Source organism: Zophobas morio, unplaced genomic scaffold (genome assembly GCF_036711695.1).
Source record: "Zophobas morio isolate AGI-343-1 ecotype UQ-CSIRO unplaced genomic scaffold, CSIRO_AGI_Zmor_V1 ptg000029l, whole genome shotgun sequence".
Taxonomy (NCBI): Eukaryota; Metazoa; Arthropoda; class Insecta; order Coleoptera; family Tenebrionidae; genus Zophobas; species Zophobas morio.
Genome location: NW_026972134.1, coordinates 6457132 through 6481875, shown reverse-complemented (window position 1 = coordinate 6481875; position 24744 = coordinate 6457132). Strand labels below are relative to the sequence as shown.

At 33.5% G+C, this 24744-nt stretch overlaps 1 protein-coding gene and 2 long non-coding RNA genes across 3 annotated transcripts in view; 1 reads left to right on the top strand and 2 right to left on the bottom strand.

Annotated features, from left to right (window-relative positions):
* The window catches only part of LOC135137628 (uncharacterized), a 430031-nt gene that overhangs the window by 44328 nt on the left and 360959 nt on the right, over positions 1–24744 (top strand). The gene's annotated exons all lie outside the window — the stretch shown is intronic.
* On the bottom strand, positions 3049–3554 carry LOC135137656 (uncharacterized). The gene is made up of 2 exons (XR_010281895.1): positions 3374–3554; positions 3049–3316 (listed from the first exon to the last, which is right to left on the bottom strand). It is a non-coding gene; the product is annotated as an uncharacterized LOC135137656 (long non-coding RNA).
* On the bottom strand, positions 11733–12184 carry LOC135137676 (uncharacterized). The gene is made up of 2 exons (XR_010281901.1): positions 12049–12184; positions 11733–11994 (listed from the first exon to the last, which is right to left on the bottom strand). It is a non-coding gene; the product is annotated as an uncharacterized LOC135137676 (long non-coding RNA).

Sequence of the window (24744 nt, the reverse complement as noted above, 5' to 3'; positions counted from 1 at the left end):
ATTGGTCACTCGTTTCTCCGAACTTTTGAACCACGTCATTTTGATGCGCTCAAGAAAGTTTAGTTATGACTAGAGAGCGGATTTATAATCACAAAAAAATTAAGAATAAGCGCTTAAATAAGCACAACATTTTCAATAAAAAAGTTTTATTTTAAGCAAAAAAGCATTAAAAACATAATCATATTACAAATCAAAGAACATTTCTTAGAACTTTGGATAAAATATTATTACAATAATCCTAGACTTTATATTTTACACACGTATTTCAGTTTTCTTTAAAACAATTTATGATTGTAATATGTTCCAAGTTGTCCACTGTAAAATTTTTTCGCCGATCATTTAAAATATGTTTAAAATTGGAGAATGTGCGTTCAACATCCACACTCGTTGTTGGCGCAAATTTGAATTTTGCAACTAATATTGAATCTAACTCCACATTTTCCAACTTCTGGCCTTGTAAAACACGAGCAACGTCGGAAAGAACACCGAAACCTGCATTTTTATTTAACACATCGTCAAGTTTTTGAGATACTCTAGTACCAATATCACCCCTTACTGCGTTTGCTTTTTGTTTAAATTCTTTCACTAAGTTTATGGCATCTACCAACAACATGTTGGGTTTTTCTAACTTTTCTATTACCTCACATACGAATTGATAATTGCTTCTTAGAAAAGCTAGATCTTGTCGCAAATCTTTGTTTTCCAAAATATTTATGCAATCTTTAATCGATTGAGAAGAATCTTCGCTAAACTCCGTAAATACTTCCTCAAATTCTTTGATATATTTGTCATAATAAAATGTGGCCTGTAACCATGTTCCCCACCTCGTTATAATCGGCTCTGGGGCCAATGGTATCTTTGGAAATTTTTCCTTAAAATATTGCACTCTTAGTGGCGCTTTAACAAAAATCTTTTTACCATTTGCCATTAATTTAATAACATTAGGAAACTGCAAACGTATTCCTTCAGCCACTCTGTTTAAACCGTGGGCAATGCAAGTAGAGTGAATTAAATTGGGGTACAATATTTTTAGATTATTCCCTGCTTTCAACATATAACGAGCTGCATCTGAGATCATCAATAAAATTTTATTCGCCGGTAGGCATTTGGCAAAAATAGTGACGTAAGACTGTCATTTGCAAATCTGGTAATCGTATTGCCATTTGTTTTATCTAACATTTTCAAACTTACTACATACCCTCGACTAGGGAAATTTTCATTGAAGATTCCAACAATTAAACTTGCCACGTATCTTCCACAACTATCGGTTGTCTCATCGACAGCGAACCATAAATAATTATCTCCAATGCGATGTTTAATCTCGTTGTAAACTTGCTGAAACACTGAGCCTACATAATTTTTTCGGAGAGTACTTTCAACCGGAATATGTCGATTGTAGTGTTTTTCAAGGAATTCTTGAAGAGGGCCTTTCTCCAATTTTTTTAAAGGTATATTGGACTGGATCATCATTTTACATAAATCGAAATTAAACTGAAACTGCTCATCTTTTGTGGAAGTAGATGCAACAGATTCATTTATGGTCTGCTGTTTAATTTTAGAAACTTCAAACATTTTCTTCCTTTCTACATGAAGAGTCGTTCTGACATGTTGCGTCATTTTATATTTTTTATCACATTGAATCTAAAACAACGTACATATACAGGATTAACAAAGGAAAATACATAAAAAAAATTAGTGGGCTTACGGTTTTCACACAAGCAAGAAGTAAGGATTTAAAGTCATAAAATCTATGGAGTATTTTTCTAATCCTATAATAAAATTTTATTACCCAAACGACCGGAACCTATTCACAGAAAGGGTCTTGAGTAAGTCTACTTCAATGGTCAAGTCCAGGTAAAATGCATACGACACGATACGGCTAACTAACAAGTATTTGTCATCCCGACAAGGCCGGCATTTGAACAAAATATGCATTAAAACTCATATTCGTCGAAAAAAGCATTAAATAAGCATATAAGTTTTAATATGCATAAAATTGAAAAAAAAGGAAATAAGCATAAAAAAATGTGTCAAATGACTCTAAATTGTATCATAGTTACAGATATAAAAAAGTTTTGAAGTGCTTACATTTTTCACAAAAAGCATTAAACCTAGAAATCCGCTCTCTAGTTATGACATTTTAATAATCATCAATGACAAATTTTGACATAAATTAAATGTCACTATCACCATGTTACTTTTGAGAACAAGGTGAAGTGACAGATCTACCCATTTCAAGTAAAATATTCATTGATGCTAACTGAAAGAGTACTTGTTGATCACGCTGTATATATTATGAGCTGAGACCTAATAGAGATTGTTGAAAAATAGTGTGAAGAATTAGACTGAGGCTAATTTTTGTATAGCTCAGTCTATAATTCTCTTCGAAGGGCGTTTGTCTATTCAACAATAAGCCCAGCTTATGGGACATCAAAGTCACCCACTTACGTGAAAAATCGGCCCTAAGGGGTTATTAGAACCTGCTAGGTGGAGAAATAATAAATAAACAAGTAAGTTTTTTTGACAATTTCTTCAGTTTAATAAAATTGTTAAAACAATTCTTATTGTTAGCTAAAAGAATCGTGGAACATCTGGATGCAGGGTTACTAAAAATCGAGAAATTGCAGTTCCGCTATGATTTAACAACAAAATTGTTAATAAAGCCTGACATTTTGTTGCGATAGAGTCTATTGATCAACTCAAGCGTTAGAATAAAAATCAAAATTCTCCCATATCTATTGAGTACCCTGCAATAATTCGGCTTAATAACAAAAGCTTGGAGGGAATGGATAAACGTCTCTTTTTGGTAGCTTTCTACCGAACATTTATATATGATCGAATACATCACCAAATGACCATTGCTTGTAATTTTTTCTTTATTTCAATATTGCAGTTTGCGATTCATACCTAGAGTGTCGTAGAGGTGCGGGTACCTCTTTAACCAAAACAAAGGATTTGTTGGAGTTCACTTTTAACACTGTTGAAGCAAGTTTGGAATATCACTGTAATCAAAAAGTTGGGGTCAACACAAGAATTAAAATATACCAACTTTGTTCATTTTTTAATCAGCATGCATAACAAACATCGTCAAAAGAATAATACAAATTCAAAAAATTTATCGTCTCCCAGGAACAGAAATGGCAGCAACTTGAGCGGCATCACTGCTCAATTTGGAGAAAAATTCGGCCAAGGATTTATAAACCTCAGTATGATCTCCATTACCAGAGCCACTGGATAGATTAGGACGCATGTACCAGCCATAAGCGGTGGTCAACACGACGACGAAAACCAAGAGGGTGGCGAATTTCATTTTCAACTGAAATAGCGATAGAACTAAGTATAAAATTAATTCGTTTAGATTTACCTAGCTTACTAGTGTTCAGAAACAATGAAGTAGAACTGATGTCCGATGTTACATCGGGCGACTTTATATATACCTCTGTTCAAGTCTGAGCCGAGTACCTACCCACGACTCGGAAAATGATTCGTAATTCAATCATTTAACTTATCCGACACCATTAAGATAATAAAATAATGTAGTAAAAAAAAAATAACGTAATATTTATAAACTGCACTGTAACACTTTTATATTAAAGATAGTAATTTCTGTAACAGTGGGTATCAGCTTAATATTTCATTAATCAAACTTTATTAAATCGTGATAAGCAGTAATCCAATAATAACATTGAATCAAAGCAGGTTTGATATCGAAACTTGACTAAAGATTTTACCAGCATTGCACTTTTACTTACCGTCTTAAACGCAACATAATATTACTACTTTTTTTTTAATTTATGTTAAAACCAAGTTTGATATTACAATAAATGTTGAAAATATTGCCCGTCTGCGTCAATACATCGCATCGTAAAACCCTCCTCTCAAAATTTCTGAAAACATTTTCTGACATAATGTAAGTTCTCCACATTTGCAACTAGTGTTTGAGAAATTGTGTTTTTAAGATGAAGCCACATGAAAAAAATCAGAAGTTGTCAAATCACAGAAACGAGGTGGCTAAGGAATTTCTGTATACTAATTATGCGGCCATCTAAAAAGTTTTTTAAGAAAGTTGTCCATTGTACAATGAATCGCAGCTCCATCTTGTTGAAAGAATCCGTCCATCGTGTAACTGGTTGACAAAGGGCTCTAAGATTTCATTTCGATATCTAGCAACATTTAGTGTACCTACCTAATAAACAACGAGAGTTAAAACCATGGTAGATATTTTGTTGTAGCTTACCTTGAAAAGTGTTGTGATTGGTCCAATGATTCGTCTTTGCTGCCCACACACCAAATTTTTGAGGCTGCAATGGTTCTTCAATAAATTCATGTGGGTTTTCATGACTCAAAATTCTCATATTTTGTGAGTTTATGAACCCATTGAGATGAAACCATGCTTCATCACTAGGCTTCGGATCTTAGGTTTTTTGCCTTTTTATATCTACTTCAGGCATTGCAGCGAAATTTATATATTTATCCGAATTTAAAAAATTCTGTTTATTTAACGCCCATTTATTACTACCTAAAATGCCTAATTTACCGTTAGAGACCTAAAGTGTTAATTAAACGACCTAATTATAAATTTTAAAAGCTTAAAATAGGATTCCACCACCAACAAAGCGGACGTGCTTGCACAATAGAGATTTTCCGTGAATTCATTGCTTTGGCTGGCAGATTGTTTAAAAATGGGTTGTAAACAACGCCCTTGAGTTTAATGGTACGGGTTGGTGTCGCCAACTGACAACGCTGGCCTGCATTCCATTTAGATTATAGCCGGAAGGAGGTGAATCTCTGAAAAAGCATTTTATTTTAGAAGTTTATTGTTAGTGATACTGAGTGTCTTTGCATGTCAGTGAGTGTGCTGGGACCGGTTTTGATTTTTGTGCATACAGTAAAGAATCCTGAAAATGGGTAAGGTAAAATCATCCATGAAACATAAAATCAAATTATGGTTAGGGAATAATTTGGACACTAATTTTCAATCTCCTACTTCAACCAAAGACAATGAATTATTCTGCAAAGTATGTGGAAAAGTCGTAAGTAAACATTTAAAATACTGAAGCTTGAATTATGTTCACATTTTTGTTTCCTAGTTTAAGTGCGAAAAAAAATCACACTTTGAACAGCACTGCAGTGGCGATGCACATAAAAAGAACCAGAATAAATCCAGTAAACCGACTTTATTAAACATTCCTTCCGACAATGATTTTACGCAATTTTGCAGTGTTTTATGTAGAGCATTTACCAGATGGTGCTTCATACATGATCAAAACTGGTACTAATTTGAAGGTGTTTTATGAAAATATAACACACTTAACATGTATGGCACATGGGTTACATTTAGTGTCTGAAACAATTAGACCGAATTATCCAGATGTCAATGGGATAATTAGCAATGTTAAGAAAATCTTTTTAAAAGCACCAATAAGAGTAGAGTTTTATAAAAACAGTTTACCAAATACACCTCTCCCACCTGAACCTGCATTAACCAGGTGGGGCACTTGGATTCAAGCAACATTGTTTTATGCAGAACACTTTGATGTTTTAAAACAAGTCAGTAAATATATAATGGTTTTTTAATATCATTCTTATATTGAATATTTTTAGATTGTAATGTCATTTGAAGCCACAGATTCACAAAGCATTAAAAAAGCTCAAGAATTCCTGAATAATGCAAACGTTAAAAATGAACTCCTGTACATTGAAACTCACTTTAAAATTATTGCTGATGCAATAGAACAATTAGAAACTATAGGTTTAAAATTAAACCAAAGTATGGAAATTGTGGAAAAAGTGTATACATCTTTAAAAAACACACCAGGAAAGGTGGGGGAAATGGCGTTCCAAAAATTATATTCTCTAGTAAAAAAGAATCCAGGATACGATTTTATATGTTCAGTAAGTACCGCAATTTGCGGTAATGGAAATGCTTATAATATTTGTGTTTCTATAATGTTTTGTTTAATGTTTTTTTTTAAATATATATTTTTTTGATGTATGCTTTTTCGTTGAGCAAATATTTTTTCCTCCAGGTTTTTAACCTAAACTAAGATTTTTATAACCTAATTCGTCAATTTTGGGACCTAAAAATGTCTCCTTTTCTTCATTTTTAACGACCAAAAATCCGAAACCTATTCATCACTAAAAATTATTTTTTGCGCCAATTCTCCGTTGTTGTTCATATTCACAAACGAATTGCAAAATTCTAATCTTGGTGGGAATTTCACTGGTAAGAGTTCTTGCACTGCGGTTGTTATACGATAAGGATAGACTTCCAAATCTTTGCGTAAAAGTATGTGGGTAGTTCTAACAGGAGGATTAATTTGCTGATGTATGACGAATTGACGTTTTTAGATATCTTCCATTATTTCTTCAACATGAGAAATAACCTCAGATGTTCGTTTTTTGGACGCTACATTCCCTACTTTTCGCAAAAGGCTACCAGTTTTTGGGAAGAGTTACCTCCTTCGATAGTTAAGCGCGTAGCGACGAGTTAATCCGCCATTTTCCAGACACCCGGTATATTCATAATGTGAATTCTGTTACAGCAGTTGTTTAGAATTGATACAAATGTTTAAAGTTTACTAATAGCCATTTATTTATGATACAATGTTACACGTACAGTCACGCTCACATAAATCCTGTACAGCCTCATTTTTGCGCTATCAAAATCAATAGCATGGATACAAATTCAGAGTATCATCTGTGTGGGATTTATGTGAGCATAATGTACCTTCAACGCATTTTGTACATGAGTGTCATATAACAATTTTTCTTTTATTATATTATTTATAATTTCAGCAAAATAAAAAAAGAAAAAACCCTGCTTCCAAAGATCGCCAGCATTGCTTTTAAACAGTCTCAGATATTTTAACACTTAACCGCCAGAGGGCAAGTGCATGAAAATCCACCGGTGAAGTTAAGGATGCGTTGAAAATTTTTTATTAAACCAGATGTAAAAATCCTGAGGGAAAACCAACTACTGGATAATCATGTGAAGAAGCTCAATGTAATTCAGCGAATGAAATGAAAGTTCATCTATCTGATGAAAGTGCTCTGTACTTAAACACGTGTAGCATTGTCCGACAAACACATTTTTGCACTGAAAGTTTCAGTAGTTAGTTATAAATTTGTGATGGAGTTCCAAAAAGTGCACACCTCACTAATCCAAAGTCGTAATAGTTCACATCTCTGTCTAATATTTAAGTTAAGATTAAATCTGTCAATTCATAATCACCACAAGCTTCTGAATATTTATTAAAAAAGGCTTAAGATTGTTTTGATGAAGGCATATATAGGTGGTAACTCTTGTATAGTGTCTTTTATTCTGTGTAGGATTTGACATATGCAAAAAGTTGTTATACAGTGCGGTTTTAAAGTCTACAAGTTAACTTTGGAACTGCCCGGGCCAATACAGCTTTACAGTTTATAACATATTATTTATATCAAATGATAGCTTTCAACTCGACAACTAACAATGATTTCTCTTACCATTATTTTTATACCCAATATTATATACAAATATAGCATCCGTAAAGACAAAGTATGATGATTTTTGTGTTTCTGTCGATACATATAAACCATTCATAATTTTGCGGACCGAAACGTGGTTGACCACTTCAATAGCAGACCCTCTGGTTTCGCTTAAAAACTACACGATCTTCAAAACTGACCGAATTGGGAAAGGAGGAGGTGGTGTCTGCATGTACATTTTAGATTTTATTTTAGCTGATTTTCTTGTTGTGCCTCTTCTGCTAGACACTGGTGGTATAGACTCCTTATTTTTGAAAGTGTCAAATAATTACACAACGTTCGTTCTGGGGTGTATTCACAGACCATTCACAACACATTGTAGCATGCTACTTTTACTTGCCGGTGTGTGGGGCGTGTTCTAAGGGACCACACAAATACTTGGGTACTTAACATTAGTCTTGAACACCATAAAAAACAAATAAAAAGACTAAACTAAGTATAACTGATTGCATACTTTCCTTTTGTTCAGGATTTTTCAGTTCTTAACTTTATTTTCTTTTTGATTTGTTTGGTTCCTTTTCGATTTTTGGGCGCCAGCTGATATGGAGCGGTTGGAGAGTCGCATTTTACCCTTCAAATTTTAGCGGGCGGCTGCTACAAGCTGCACGGGGTATCTCTCTGCATCCCTGGTTGCCGTATCACCCAAACCTTTTTCTCTACACTTTTGTCTTTCCTCTCCCTTCTCTCTTCTATTTAACAGAGTATCGTTGTACTGTTTTGGGAATGGTCTTCCCTTCCTTTCTACTCTTTGTCGACCCTTCTTCTATCTTTCCGTTCTTACTCTACTATCGCTTTCTCTTCACGCATTTTCTCTCCACTTTACTTCTTTTGTGAATCAAACAAATAACATCCCACCAAGTACAATAATAATAAACCTACGCGAACCTTAAATATCGGTACGACTTCTTAATGTCAATCAAAGACACGCGCGTACGGCTCCAATTAAAATTCAACCTTAAAGACAGATTTATCAAGATCCCTCATGACCGGGTCAGAAGTTTCCCTAAGAGGGGGATAATGAGTGAAGTATTCCATTTTCGAGGGGATTCGGCGGTGGTAATCCGAAGGATCAAGTTGTGTCGTGAAGTTCAGGATGTATCCTGAAACTATCGTTCCGAATATCGCTATCGTTTTTTCGTATCGTTTAGGGTTGCATTACTCAACCAACTATCGTTATTAAACCCGTTAACTCCGAGGGAAACCATGTGTGGCTTTATCAAAGTTCGTATAGTTACTTTTTTGCGTCGCCATATTGGAATTAGGCGATTTTCCAAAATTCAAGTCGCTACTATCAACTTCCTGGGGCAGATCGCTGTTGTTTCCCCAGTAAGATCGTTGCCATCCCAACGGCTGCAAATGTCCTTGGGGTCTACAACCAGTTAACTCCTTCATCGTTCTTGTCGCCTTTGAAATATCGTAAAATTTGACTTTCGTTTTAGTTGAGACTAATTCTATTTTTTGAGTTCAGATAATTAGTAATTAGATAAGTTTCATATACCTTGAAACACTAATCAGTACTGAGTGGTCATAATAGTATTCAACAATATCCTTAAGGACCGTCATGTTATAGTGGCACATTTCAGCGCTATTTTGTAGATTCATTATATTATAATTCCATGTTATTTATCCATAGTATAATTTTTCATGTTAACATTTTTATCGCGTCAATATCTTTACGCTTATCGCTATCGCTTACTATCATAATGGGAAGTTTTTTTATATGCTTTCAACTCTTCAACTTTCACATAGAATTTAAACTTTTATTTTTGCATTATATTCATCTAGTTTAGAAGATTAATTTAATTGTCAAAAATCGAAGATCTTAGTTCTTTCAATTGAAATATTTTAATTTAATTGTGCTAATCTATTTCTCCAATTTATGCTACAAACTTATTCTGTCGATTGTTAATTCACCCATTTTAACTCTTCATTAAATCTAATTAATTAAAGTTAACCTGAAAGCTGTAGAAAGCTTTTCGACTCTTTGCAAATCAAATAATTTAATATTTTTGTTTTTAGGCAGAAAAGTATTGCTATTTAGGGTGACCATATTGCGAAGAAAACTGTTCTTATTAACACATCTCAAATACTGTGCTCCACCAAAAATTGTGTTGATACAAGAATTGGAGAGACGGTTTCCTTACATTTATAATCTAAATTCAGAGAAAAGCAAATGGTTTATTTATCAGCAATCTCTAACCCGAAGTTTAAAATGTTATGGGTTCCGGAAAGATCCTGTGAAGATGCAAAAACTTTGTTCCTGTTAGAGTGTCAGACAATGAAAACTGTACAACCTCATGACATCACATCCAGCAGCATGCAGTCCGTATCGGAAAACGAAAATGAAACAAACGTTTTACAATTTTTTTGTGGATTCTGCAGAGAAAGCTGTGCCAAATTTGACGAACAGCGAAACGATGGCGTTTTTACAGGAAAAATGAAAAGATTTTTCAGTCTTGAATACCTAATTATACTACTGTAAAATGTTTATTTTTTAAATTTAATACCACGATTCCTTCTATTGCACCTGTGGAGCGGGTGTTTAGGAGCGGAAATCAAATTCATCAACAAGAAATAATCTAGGTGACAACACGTTTGAAATGTTGTTAATTTTAAAAAAATTATTAAAAATACATAAAGACATGTTTTCAGTTATTTTATTCACTAAAGTTTCAAAAAGTGTCTGTTTTCTTGTATCTGTTATCTAGATACATTTCGAACAAATCGAAAACTATCTGTATCTAGATAATTTTATCTTTCACCTATATCTGTATCTATATCTAGATATTGCGACAAAATTCCGGTGTGATGGACAGTAACGGTCCGGAGTTGCGCCGATAACGTGTGGTGGCGGCGTACCTGGGTGCCAAGCCTTGGACCGACTAGTAGTGTCGCTGATTTAAGAAACACGACTGGCCGACCTAAGCTTATGCGGAGACCTTCACGTCGCCGTGTGTGGGGCCTTCGGTCAGGAGCGGCGGTCGCTCGGGCGCCATCTCCCTCTCCGGAAGAGGGAGCGCCGGGGTTGCTCTCACGTCGGAGGTGAGCGCCCACGAAAACACTATAACAAAATAAAACGGCAAGAAATATTTTACACATTAAATAGAGTTTATTCCCTGCCACCAGCTACACGGCTAAAATAATAAATCTTATGGCTAAGTTTTAATTAACTAACAAATTAAATAAACAAAAAGAACTAAACGTCCGGCACGGTCGTTCCTCCTGGGCGGCGACTTCCTTCAGGACGGGCTGCTCCTGGACTTGGGGGCGGCGACCTTGAAACCTGGAAATTGCGTGAGGACGATACGGCGACCCGTGACGGGAGCGCGGTGGCGGTACGCGACGCGTGCACGATGGTTTCGACTTTTGCAAGAACCGGTAAGGCAACAGGTAAAAAACCCAAGACGGTGGTCGGTTAAGGACTTCTCCAACACTCAGCACTTCTACACACCCTGAAGCTTGAGACAAAAATCCTCTTCCGCCGCGGCTTTACCCTCCCCCCTGCTCTCGCGAAAATTCGCTTCGTTACAATGTTTTTAATAGTATCTGTCCCCAACACTGGTAATCACTAAAGAACAATATTGTCATCCCATTACTTGATGTTACGCCTTTGCCCGGTCGCTTCTTTAATAATAATATTAACAGTAACAATAATAAGCGTGGATAATCAAATGATGCTGATCGACGTCATAGTGGCGCATTCTGACCTTGAAATGTCAAAACTAAGACATATAGATAACAAATTTCAGATAACATGGCGTGTAACTCCTTGTTTGAGAGTTTATTTCATTTTAAACAACACCAACGCATGGATGCAAAAAAAAGAAAATAAACAATCTTTGTTAGTTCTTAACAAACTCGGTAAATCAATTAAACGAACTTATTATAACGTGTGTTCAATTGAAAAATCACTTAGAGAAGGCGTTGGAATTTCATTCGACACAAACGGCATGCCTGTTATTATTATTTATTATTTTTGTCGTTCATACGGTAAAACATCATACCACCAGCCTCACCTTCATGCTTATGTTTATTTCAGTTGTATTTTTTTTATAAGTATTTCACGACACAATCACATTCAGAAATTTATAAGAAGGAACAACAGAAGACACAATGTTCAAGGTGCGACAATTATTTTCAACAAAAGCTTGCATATACGATAGACTGATAGAAATTTTGCTTCTAGTATTAAAACAGTGTAGTAATTATTGATGAAAGCTTTATTTAGTGTTATACTTAGAACAATTACAATTTGCAGAATGTTTAACGTCGACCAGAAGAAGAAAGGGCTGCAACATTAGCGGCATCGTTGCTCAGTTTAGAGAAGAATTCAGCTAAACCTTTGTAAACTTCAGTATGGTCTCCACTGCCAGAGGTACTACGTATATTTGGGCTCAGATAGTACCCATAAGCGGTGGTTAACACAACCAGAAAAACCAAAAGGGCGATGAATTTCATTTTCAACTAAAAATGATTTTAAATGGTTAAAAAATAATTGGTTAACTAGGTATCACTCACCAACTTGCTCCGTTAACCTAAACACTCAACACCAAATAATACTGATTCAGTGCTGCAATCGCATTTTTTTATATTGGTTTCCCCAGACTCAGGTGCTTGAAAACTGCTTCGTAATTTGATTATTAAATGTAGGTTTGCAGATAAATTGAATTATTTACGTTACAGGTAGCTTTATTAAACCAATAAAAATCAACCCAATAATACACTTAACAATTGCATAACAAAGTTCGAGTGGATTGAGTTTTGGTCTGGGATGTAAGTTTCAACCTCATCTAGTAAAAGTAAAGTTCATAAATTCCTACTATGTCACTAAAAATATATAGAATTTTATGGGTAATTTTTACTAATAGTTATTAAAACAAAATGTGGTTTTCTGAGAGAATTTAAAATTTCATGTTTGTCTTTATAGCTACAAGATGTATATTTAAAAAGGAACTTTCTCCAAAGAAAGTCCTCAAAGTTTACATAATTCCTTTATGGCCACACTTATTTGCATTCACAAATAAATAAAATACAACTTTACTCGTCTCATTCAGCCACCGTTCTAAAATTCAAATGTACAATATCATAAAAATTACATTATATTTTAAAATTTCCATGTTTGCATAAAGTCGCAAAAAGCTCTCTCTCGCTGACGTCGTATCCACCCTCTTTAATCCCCCATCCCCCTCCACCGGCGGAATTTTAAACGACACACGATACCATCTTTCATCATTCTGTTACTTGAAAGACATCCTAAACGTAATATATTTACTTTCTTTTGGCAAAACTCGCCATACCTGCGGAACAAACCCCGGTTATATTTTACAAAAGCGCGATTATGACGAGGATTCGGACGATCTTCGATGATTTACCTTTGTTCTTGAACGTTCGGCTGCAAGTGGAACGTGACCTAACTTCTTTTGTATCTTTTATCGTACGTACGGTTGTGACCTGTTTGGGACCGGAATCGATAATAATCATTTAAGGGTTGCTTAAAATATTTAGGTGAGGGTTCTGCAAAGACCGCCGGGAAAATAGGCTCTGGAGTAATCGATGTCGTGTTGGGGGAGTGTGGGTGGATGTGTAGAACCGGTGGCTGGGGACTGCACAGTTTGTTTTGCGCCTTTTTGTTTGTGGAATATAACTGGCTTGTTTTTGGGACCGACGAAATTTTGATTTAAGGGACTGCTAAGAAACAACTAAGTTAAAGTAGAAAACTACATTAATAATGTGTAATGTAAATGGAATTTCTTTCTTATTTAGTTTGTCCTACCTTGTTAGTTGGATATGTTTTATAGATTCACTTCCTAAGTGGATTTTTCCTAGGCTCAATTATCTTTATTATGGAGTTCACGATCGGAATTAAGGAAGTTTAGCTCAGATAAAGCACGCTTTTTTCTCAGGAGTTACATAATTGGGCAGTATTCATAAAAATAAGGATTTCAAGTTTCTTGTGGCTTTATAAGCAAATCCTTCAATTTGCATTCATGAAAAATTCAGTAAAGGGTTAAAAATAAAAGTTTTACCTTATTTGATAAGCACAAAGTTTTGCTTCTTTCCATTTTCATAAATGAGCATTTATCTTAACGAAATAACGTGAATCATTTACTTCAACAAAATTGCATGGCTGACTGGTAATTGTAATGTATAAGTATGGAAATATTTATTTATATCTATGAGCAGAACAAAACATCATAAACAGCTCATTGCGTCCAGTTATTGATTTTATTAATTATTGTGATGATCTAATTCAATGGAATAATTTAATGAATCGCAATAACAGGTCACTGGATCTAGTTTTCACCTCAGAGAACATGAAATGTCAAGTAATACGTTGTACAAGACCTTTCGTTCCAAGAGATAATTAGCTCGTTTATAAGCTCAAGTAGAAGCTGGCTGGCATACGGCTATCTGTGCAAAAATACAGGCTGTTTTTATTTCCCGAGCGTAAGCTAAGGAAATCGAGTCCGTCAGACGAATTGCCACTTTTATGTTTTCTCAACGTTTCATGACTTCTACAGTACAAAAACGTAGTCTGCCGTTTCAGTTCGTCTGGTTGTCTGTCTGCCTGTCTGGTGTCTGTATTCATTTTTTTAGAGACGTAACCTGCTAAATGGCTGGACCGATTGTTGTGAAATTTTGTATGTATGTTGAAAATATCATGTAGATGGTTAAATTCTAACCAAAATTTTGCTAATTAAAGCATTTCAATGAATAGCATTTTAAAATGATTTGATTGTTACACAAAAATATACTCATATACTTGATAGAGCAGCTTTCAGCACGAAAGGGTACAGGTGGTGGGAGTGCGCAGAACATTGTTTTGGTTTGACCTTACAAATATCGTGCAAGCAGTGGCAGCGGCAATGAATATTTCGATTTTGAAATATTAAAATATTATATATTATGTAAAAAGGTAATTTTTAGTAAACAATAATAACTGTTAAATTATGGTACAGTCGAAGCTCTAGTTATAAACGACAATTATGCTAGAATATGAACTGTGATTATTACTTCGATGTTAAAGGCAGAAAACGTTAAGCCTTATTATAATCCGACTTTACGGTATCGATAAATTGTGCCAGAAAATTAAAAACCATATAATTATAGTCATAGGTTGCTTATTCTCAGAGTTTTAAGCCCGCTTTATCTAAAGATTTAACTGTTGATTTAAGACTAGTCGACTATAAAATAGTATATGATACTGGTTTATAATGAGGGGTTCGTGAAATTTTTTACTCATGCTATAATCCCTCACATTATAAACTCGTTTAATAATTAAAAATACCAAATTTTGTGTAATAGATTATCATAATTTATTGTTACGTAAGTCTATTTTTTTAACAAACAAATTAATTTATTTTTATTAAATGGTTGTCTGTATTCTTTTGTAGAAATTGCTCTTTTTTTAATTGTTTTTGAAAGAAGTACAACTCAGCCGAGCCTCCCTTCTCAATGCATCGATGTTACGCCACTGATGGCCCGGCCCTGTACCCTTTCGTGGTGAAATTACTTCTATATAAGGGTGTAGTTGGCCATGGATTTCAAAAACCCCGCTTCGCTGAAATTATGCTTCATTATGATGGTTCTCACTTGTCACTAATGTCATTTGTCATCGTCTGTCATTTAAAATGATCGTTTTTACTGTTTTAACGTTTTTTAAGTGGTGCGAATTACAATCATTCTTATTGATCCAAGCGCAAAACAACAAAACAATGAAGACCGTGAAAATGATTTATTCTGTTGAACAACACACTTTCACTTTTGTCTTGTTATAGCAATGGGACATCCGTAAATGAAGAGTATGTTTATTCTGTAAGCGCTTGTAAGCAAGAATATCTGGCCAAATACCATAATTTCATATTTCATGAAACATCGTCAGAGGCTCACATTAGGGAAAGGGAAATCTCCTGAAAGACCTTCATTGTCTGAGAAAGTGGTTGATGATTTCAGATGACTTAAACAGAATCCGCAAAAATCTTCAGCAGTCAGGAGTTCCTGTTGCAACATAAGTATTGACGAAAGTATGTTACAGAACATTTTCCAAATTAAAAAGAGAGTGAACATGTTCCTTGAACAAAGTGGTGAATATTTTCAACATTTACTGTAACGTTTAGTCGTAATAAATTTGTTTCCTTTTATTGTAACCTTGTATATCTGAACATTGATATGGGTGAACTGAAGCAGATTTTAGTCGATTTTTACTTGTAAAGTTTTTTTTTTATTTTAATTTTTACAGAGTAACACTAATGATTTATATTGAAATTAATAGAAGGTGATAGCTATTGGATTAACAGGAGCTTGTTAACGTGCTGGAGATTAACAACTGACTGCATACAAGTTTTATGATAAGCATTATTCGTAAAAATAAAGAATACAAAGAATAAACTACCTAGAAGCTTTACCCTGATGGATAATTTTTATGAGATTTATAAGAATAGACCAGTCTTCTCCCTTAAAGTTTGTCCGAAAAGAGATTTTTTTTTATTGCCGGAATGGGAGGTTTACTAGACAAGTGGTTGGAATCAACAAAGTCGGAAATATGGCCAAAGAAGTTGCGCAGATGTGGAAGTTAGTTACCAAATACAGAAAATTATACTGGACACTGTTATTGGCGTTCATCGGCCACACTCCTAGCTAATGCAGACAGTGATTGATTAACCCTCAAACGGCACCGAGGTTGGCGGTCAAGTAGTGTCGCAGAGAGATATCTTCACGACTCACTTTAAAATAAAATGAAAATCGACAGGAAAATTGTCAATTTGGTGGAACCATCCTCTCTCAATGAGGTACAAGATGTAATAGAGGATTTCTCCAATGATCCAGATGTCTCATGTTCATCGAAGTATTCGACAAATATATTTATTACTGAACTATCAATGAAACAGAAACAGCTTCCTTTAGTTAGAATTTAGAACACTGTTCCAATTTTACAATAATTATTAAAAGTTTAAATACTTATTAATGGTCTCTTTTAAAAGATTTTAATGAAATTATTGATTTCTTAAATATAAGTAATAATATAATAAGGTCACAAAGTCAATTATTCTGCTTATCATTTATGAGTAGAGAAAGTATAGCGTCCTACACGTTTGAAATTGACTCTTTTCACACTCCCTTGAGTTTTAGTGCGCGCCTAGCGGCTCGTGCTAATAAACGTCAAACTCTGTGAAAATGGTCTTTTTTAAAGCTTCCCGCATAATAAAGCATCACCGACTATTGTTAAAATTAATTCCAACAGTAAATTTTAGATGTTTTATCCAAACAGTGTGTCCGAATATTTAAAAGACAAAGTGAAAATTACCCAGAACAAAACGAGATTACGAGCATCAGTTTTCCTTTAGTGTATCACTGCGTAAATTATTTTCTCTGTTGCACTTAAGTTGATTTTTTTTGTTTATAGTGGTGCAAAAATTAATATTTTTTATAAATTTTTGCTTTATAATGAGTTTGCTTTCCAAGACGTTAGACGTATTGTAGGAAGCAATACAACAGCGAAAATAATAAAGTCAAAAAATTAAGTAGTTTAAAGCGGAGTCAAATAAATTTAGTTTGTTCGGTAAATTTATTAAAATTTTGAAAATTTTATTTATTTATTAATTTCTATTATTTTACAGTAACGAAACATGTTAACACAAAATGTATGGATGTACTAACAAAACACACATGTAAACGCTAAACTGCAGTTAATTTTATAATTAATATTTTGGTGGAAAAATATTAATTATAGTGGTTAGACAAATTTTGACTAGCGATTTATCAGGCGGATGATAATATGTCAAATTTTACAGTGATAGGTGCTTAAATCACAATCAGAATTAACGTTTAATAAACTTTGATCATTTCTAGTTCCCGAGTTTAAGCTTAGAACGTGTTGTAATAGAGTTCATCCCATGAATGACTATTTTCATGTTTTTTCGACATTTCGTGAACGAAGTGCAAAGAAAATAGGTCATCGATCAATAAATGTTATATAAAAATATATATACAGAGAGATTCAGTTTCAATTTCCCACTTACCTCTTTCTTATAGATACTCTAACATACATTATTCGCTTACTTATTGATTAAAAATTTAATTCTCAAAATGGCATGAATCCAAGTTTACTTTTTTTTGATACATCAGTATCACTGTCACATGAACACAAGACATTCATGGTTATTAAGTTACGGGACTACACAGTTTATACACTTCTACGTTTACTTACAGGCCAATTTTCTGTGACACACCTTTCGACTCGTTTAAAAATTTTGTGAAAATAGGACGTCTTCATCCTGACTATTAATGTGCCTATATCTAAATATAAAATGTTATTCCGGCATTTTTTAGCAATGATAATATCCTCAAAATAGATGGGGGCGATTATTCTACTTCGTTAAAGATCCACCCAAACTCCTGTTGCAAGAAATCTGCTCTGATAAAATTTGGATTCTCAAACCTCGACATCCTCATCAGTTGTGAGTTCACGTATCTGGATTAATTAAACCATGACTCACTCATTTGATACAAACGTCAAATCTAAAGTGTTATGTCAAGATTGTCCTGTAACGAAGTAGGGACAGTATGCACCGATTTTACTGTAATCTGGTGGCAAATGTTTCTGATGCAGCTGTATTTTATACAGAAACATATTAATTTTTTTTTATTGTTTGACATGTACCGTGACTAAGATGTTCTTTTTGTGAGAACTTCCGAAGTGATAACGTTGGTTTTTCTCCTATTCGTTCAAAAATTTCATTAGTTCAAAGTTCCACTACCAGTTTATTCAAAATTTAACAACAGTAGGCTGTAATTGACGAGAAAATGTATCATAAATTAGTGTGACTTCGGGAAAACGGTCACGAAGCTCGTTTAAACATAAACCTGGATTATAAATCTACTTTCCATTTCCCCAATGTTGAGAATTTCACATTTTATTATGTAAGTGGCGAATTTGGCAATTGTAAAAATAATACAAATTTACTATACACTAATCAAAGTCATTGTTTCTGTTTTACATGGTCAGAATTGATGAAAATAATTATTATCTCTCAAAATCGTTAACCGTTATTCGTTCCATAATAAATTAACACGTGATATAAAATTATGACAAATGGCTCATTTTAAGTATGTTACAAATATAAAATTTAACGACTAATTTATAAATATGCGATTTTATTCACGTTTTGGTGTTGAAAATGCGATTTATAATCAAACAACAAAATCGTCGCACTTGGATTTACGTTATGCAACCAGCATTACACCAGATATACAGAAATCGACGTACGGCTTTAAAAACGAGGTGATGTAAACTTTGTTTTTATTGTGTGATTATAAAAAAAATATTTTAATAAATCTTTGTTTCTTCTGAATTATGAATGGATATGAATCTAAAAATTTTAAGCTCTATTCTGCTAAACTTATCATTCGTTTTAAATGAATTCACATTGAATTTGACGTTTAAGACTTTTAAACTCCAGACAATAGGTGATAAATGAATCCGTGGTTTTAACTCTAATCAAAATATAAATATCAGCTTCCAGGTAAAACAGTTTGGTTTAACAAAATTAATTAACAAATATACCTGGAATAACTATCAACACTAGTGATAAGGTATACAAATTTGTGAAAACGTTTTAATCTTTAAGATTATTTTTAAGCTTTGAAATAAATAAAAATTATTATTACGATAAGTTCATAAAAACAATATGTAAGTATTATAAACAAAAGAATTATGTAAATATTATCCGTATCTATACTTATGTTACATTTGACAACTAGCTAAAAACATCGACGTAGATTTTACTTGTCTCAAACCAATTTTACAACTATTTTTCAATACATAGATTTTTTTTAATTTGTGAGAAAATAGTTCCTTAATTCTTTTAATAGCTTGCTCTATTTGCTCTTAACTTAAATGGATTCAGCAAACCCCAAAATATTAACGTTTCAAACTTTATTGATGAAAGTTTATAAACCAATTAGTAATAAACTTCTGAATATGATGCAACTACTTCACAGACCACCTAATTAAATTAGTTGTGCAATTTGGTCGTACGATTTGAGATTGTCGCTATGATTAATTATATTTCAGCTCGATTATGAACTAACAAGTACTAACTGCAATTTAGAGCATTGTTTTACCAACATGAAGACGTGTTCGCTTCAATAAATCCAAGAACTTTTTTGTGATCAAACAAAGCAATTTTTAACTTACTTTACTACAGAATGATAATAATGCTGTGGTTTTACAAAAATTTTAATATACCCTCTCTGTACAAAAAACAGAAAACAAACAGGTACAATAAACTAAAAATTAATCCGTTTTTTGCTTACACCCAGAGTTTTCGGGCCAGTCACAAACTTGCAGGACAGGATTAAAGTAAAGTCCATCGGGGCAGTCGTAGAGTACCGGCGTGCCATCGCTACAGTCGTAGAATTTCGTACAATCTTCAGCTGGGAGATAACGTATTGGATTATCTCCATCTGGTACTGGACAGATAGGATCTGTTTGCAACCAAAACTTTCATTAATAAAAAGGAATGAACTAAGAATAAAATTAATTTACGTACCTGTTTGCGTAGAAATTGCCACAAAGGCAGCAACGAAAATAAAAATTGCAGAAAACATTTTTTTATTATTTTTACTTGTATGTGTCTGATTCTGGCTCGATACTGGTACTATTAATGAAAATTTTGCAACTTATATAGTTCTTGGCATGTGGAAAATAATATCAAAATTGCAAAACCTTTCCATTGTTTCTTAATATCTTGTTTTTAAAAATAATGGCAAACTTATTTATCTAGGTTAACATAATAAACTAAATTAAAGGTATTTGTTTCATCTTAGCTGATAAAATCAATTTTATTTGAAACTGTTTATCATATTGCGGGACTTCAGATTTTATCGAAAATAATGCAATGCTTGCTTCTTGAAATATACTCTAATTTGTGGCATTTTTTGAAAAATTTCACATAGTAATATGAAGCTGACGCAGCTGGGATTAAAAATTCTTATGCAAGAAAAGTTCAAAAAACTAATATGTATACAGGGTTCATTTTATCTGTTTACGCGTGAATATTTCTGCATAGGCAACCCATTTTACGTTTCATAAACAGCTTTGATTAATTTTTATTGTTAAATAATAATGAACGCATAGATAGCAATGATCAGAACCAAAATTATGACAAATCATTTCTGTCACCCAAATATTTTCAATTTTCGTTTGCTTTAAAATGTTTTTGAATTCTGAAAAAACAAACATGCTATTAATATCGGGAAAGTGTGACAAAAATTTTAATGCTACTGTTCGTCTCTATGCCAGGCAATATCCCAAAAGAAAAACTACCTCAAATCAAGCGTTTTGAAAACTTGAAAAAAGTATACGAGAATTTGGGCAATTAGAAAAAATTAAAGTTAGAAATCGAACTCTAACGACGCCGGACAATGATGATTTCGAACATTTATTATAAATTCGTTTTCGTTGTAATCTGATCTATTAATAAATTGAGTATTTTTTTTTTTTCAATATTGCCAGCCATTTTTTTGTGATTGCTATGCACTGCTTATTAAAAAAAAATGTATTGGACGAAGTCGTCTCTGGTGTGTATAATATGTTTCCTATGCAAAAATTGTCAGGCGTGAACAGATAAAATGATAACCCTGTAATTGTAAAAAGATACATCCTATAATATTTCTTCTATTCCAAGAGCAGTCAGCCTAATAGTAACTGAGTTGTAAACCTAGCTAAAAAATTAAACAGTAAATGGTATATTATTTGTTAGCAACTTCTACTACTAGATCACAAATACAACAAAGTTGACAGCGTCACTCAAAATAGATTCTTAAGTGAGAAAATGTTGATATATATCATGTCAAGTTGATTTATGGTCAATGTATAAAAAAAAGCATTCATTAGTTGACTCTTTCGCAATTAGAAGAGCACTTAACAGAAAATTAGTCATCTCTAAGAGAACTTGTTTGATAGGTGCTAATTAGGTTATTTCTGTACTTTATGAAAACTGTTAGGCTACGTGTCAGTCTGACTTTCTCGGAAAAATGTTTACTAAAGAAATCGAAAATAAACAAAATCCAATTAAATTGTATGATCAAAAATTAAATAATTTGGGAGAAAATTTAGGTTTCACATGGGAATAAAAAAGTCATCCCAGTTATGTAAACGGAACTTCCCTTGTCCCTGAAGTACAGTCGTTCAAATAGAACTTCTCTGAAAAATTTTATTTAATTTTGCGAAATTTATTTTTTTATGATACATCATATTCATAAAAATATGTGTGGACTGTGAAAGTAAAAATAAAGAAGCATGCTATGCATAGTTTTAAGTGAGTTTTTCCATAACATTATCTTGTAAATGGTGTAATCAACATTTTATCAAGGACACGTCCGTCAATTTGAATTGGTACAGTATAATATTATTAACAATCACTACATCACTGTTATGCATCTAAAAAACACCTCTACTATTAGAAGCGTGAAACAAAACAAAAATATAATAATAATAAACAAAATCAAGTTGGAATAATAAACCACGTATATAGGAGTATATTATTTTACAAAAATTTAAATGGCATACCATATAAAATTTTTAAATGACGTCATCAAATTGTTGGTATGGATGATCGGCCAAATTTAGTTAGCGTTTTACCATCTGCGTGATATTCCTAAAATATGTATAAAATATGGAGCAACGTTCTATGACTTCTAATCTTATTTGTTTTGCACAGTATATCGGTGATATCGATCTTAACGATCAATTATCTACATGGATTTTTCCAGCGACCTACAATCAAGTCAAAACCCAGTTGTATGTGACGACATCGAGTGTTCCTCAGGCATCCGACCTGTGTCCGTTGTTTCTGAACGTTAAAAAATATCTTTTATAACTGAAGCTCGACTAAGCAGATAATATGTTACACATGTACCTATGTAAATAATATGAGATTATTTTTCTTTGAACATAATAAATCTATTCCAAGTTCTGTAACTAGTGAGAGTTTGAATAAACTGCCGGATATACTAGCAACTATCTTCAATGACTTTTCCTCTGCTGTCAATAAATAACTATTTCATACTTAGCCAACAAATTACCGATTTAAAAAATGAAAATACGAAGCTCCGAGAAGAAATCCCCAAACTTGCCTGTTGAAGTCCCTCAGGTTGTCAATGATACCATAAAGTCTCCTTCATATTCAGATACTACTGCAGTTGTAATAAGACCTAAAGATGTTACTCAAACCATAGCCAGAACCAAATCTGACATCATATCCAACATTCAACCTGATAGTGAACCGGGCATTGTAAAAGTTAAATTATGGTATTAAAAATGGTGGCATAGTTCTTATTTGTCAACATCCTAGTGAACTCAAAAAATTATCTCAGTTAAAAGACTTGAGTGATAAGTATGAAATAAGTGACTTAAAGACTCTAAAACCGAAGCTGCGCATTTCTGGTATATCCAATGACATTGATGAGCAACAAATAAATCAGTTTCTTATTAAACAAAATAAATATATCTTCAGTGACTCTTCTCAGTGCAAAATTCTTAAATACTTTCCTATAAAAAATCCTAATAATTATTTTCAAGTCATATTAGAGGTTAACATCTCTACATACAAAAATGCTCTTCCTTATGGTCATTGCCTAATTGGGCTTGATGATTGTAACATCTATGATGCTGTTGATGTAATTAGATGCTTTAAATATAGTGGTCTTAATCATTCGTTAAAGACTTGTAAAAAAAAATCTCTTGCCCCCAAATGCTCTGGTCCACATATGGTAAATGATTGTCATGCAATGACCAACTGCGGTGTATCAACTGTGTTAGCATTCAGATTAAAGACAATTTAAGTGATGAGGACATTTCTCATGCTTGCTGGGACAGTAACAGCTACTGTTCTTTTTTATAAACGGACTATTGAGAAAATCAAGTTAGATATCTTTGGGATATCTAGCTTGTAGCAATTAAAGTATTTTCCTAACTTAATTTCTTCCTCATCAGCATCATTTCCAGCAATATCAAACAAGAGTGTAGATAAAGGAAATACACTATATCTCTATATTATCAAAATGTTCGTGGTCTCAATTCCAAGCTGTTACGGTTCTCCAGTTGTGTAGCTGCCTGTGCCTATGATTTAATCGCACTTAGTGGGTTTAATGACAGTGAAGCCTTTGACCAAAACTATGAGGTCATTAGAAGGGACAGAGACTTGTTGCGTACCAAGAAAGAGACAGGTCGTGGTGTGCTTATTGCGATTAGATTGGGACTCCAGACTCCAGTGTACTGAAATTAATCTATCTAACACTCCTTTTAATAACCTTCACCTTATTGACATTGTCTGTGTTAAGGTGTTAATTGCTTCTTTATCTATCACAATATTTGTCCTATATATTCCTCCTTCGTTGGCGTTAGATTACTATCAATTAATCTTGATTGAGCAGCGAGCGAGTGCACATTGTTAGCAACAGCTAAAGCTAAAGTCATAGTAAACAGTGACTTTCAGGGATAACAAATGTGATTACGTGATAGTAAAAGCAGCACAAGAGCATATTTCGTAAAAAAAAAAACGCGAGTGCAACTGGTGAGACAAGAAAAACAACAAGGTTATGTCGAATCAGAAAAGGATTGAGAGTGATAAGATTGGTGACGTTTTTGCGGCCTGGCGAGAAAGAGCTGATAGTGAGGGAAGCGACAGCAGAGGCGTACGGCGCATGAGAGAAGACGATTCGCCGCGCAAAGACCCAGCAAAAACATTGAAAATCGAAGAAAGAGAACAAATAAAGCAAGGACAAGAGCCGTTGATGGAAATGATGAAACAACTAATGGAAGAAATGAAACAACTGAGAGAAGAAAATAGAGGGGTAAAAAAAGAATTACAGACAATAAATGGAATACTGGAAAGAGAAAGAGAAGAATGGAAACAAAAGGAGAGAAGCTTCGAAGAAAGAGTCAACAATTTAGAGAAGAAGGTGGAAAAAAAAAGAGGCAAGAAAGAAGAAACAATTTCATAATTACGGGTATGTAAATAAGGGAAAGAACAGATGCAAAAGAAGTAGAGGAATTTTTGAAAAAAGAAATTGAGGTAGAAGTAAAAGTGTTGGAAACAATAATTATAGGGAAAGAGGAAAGCAAGAAAATACTGGTTAAGACACTTTGAGAGGAAAAACAAGAGGTGATGAAGAATAAAAATAAACTGAGAGGAAAGATAATATATATTG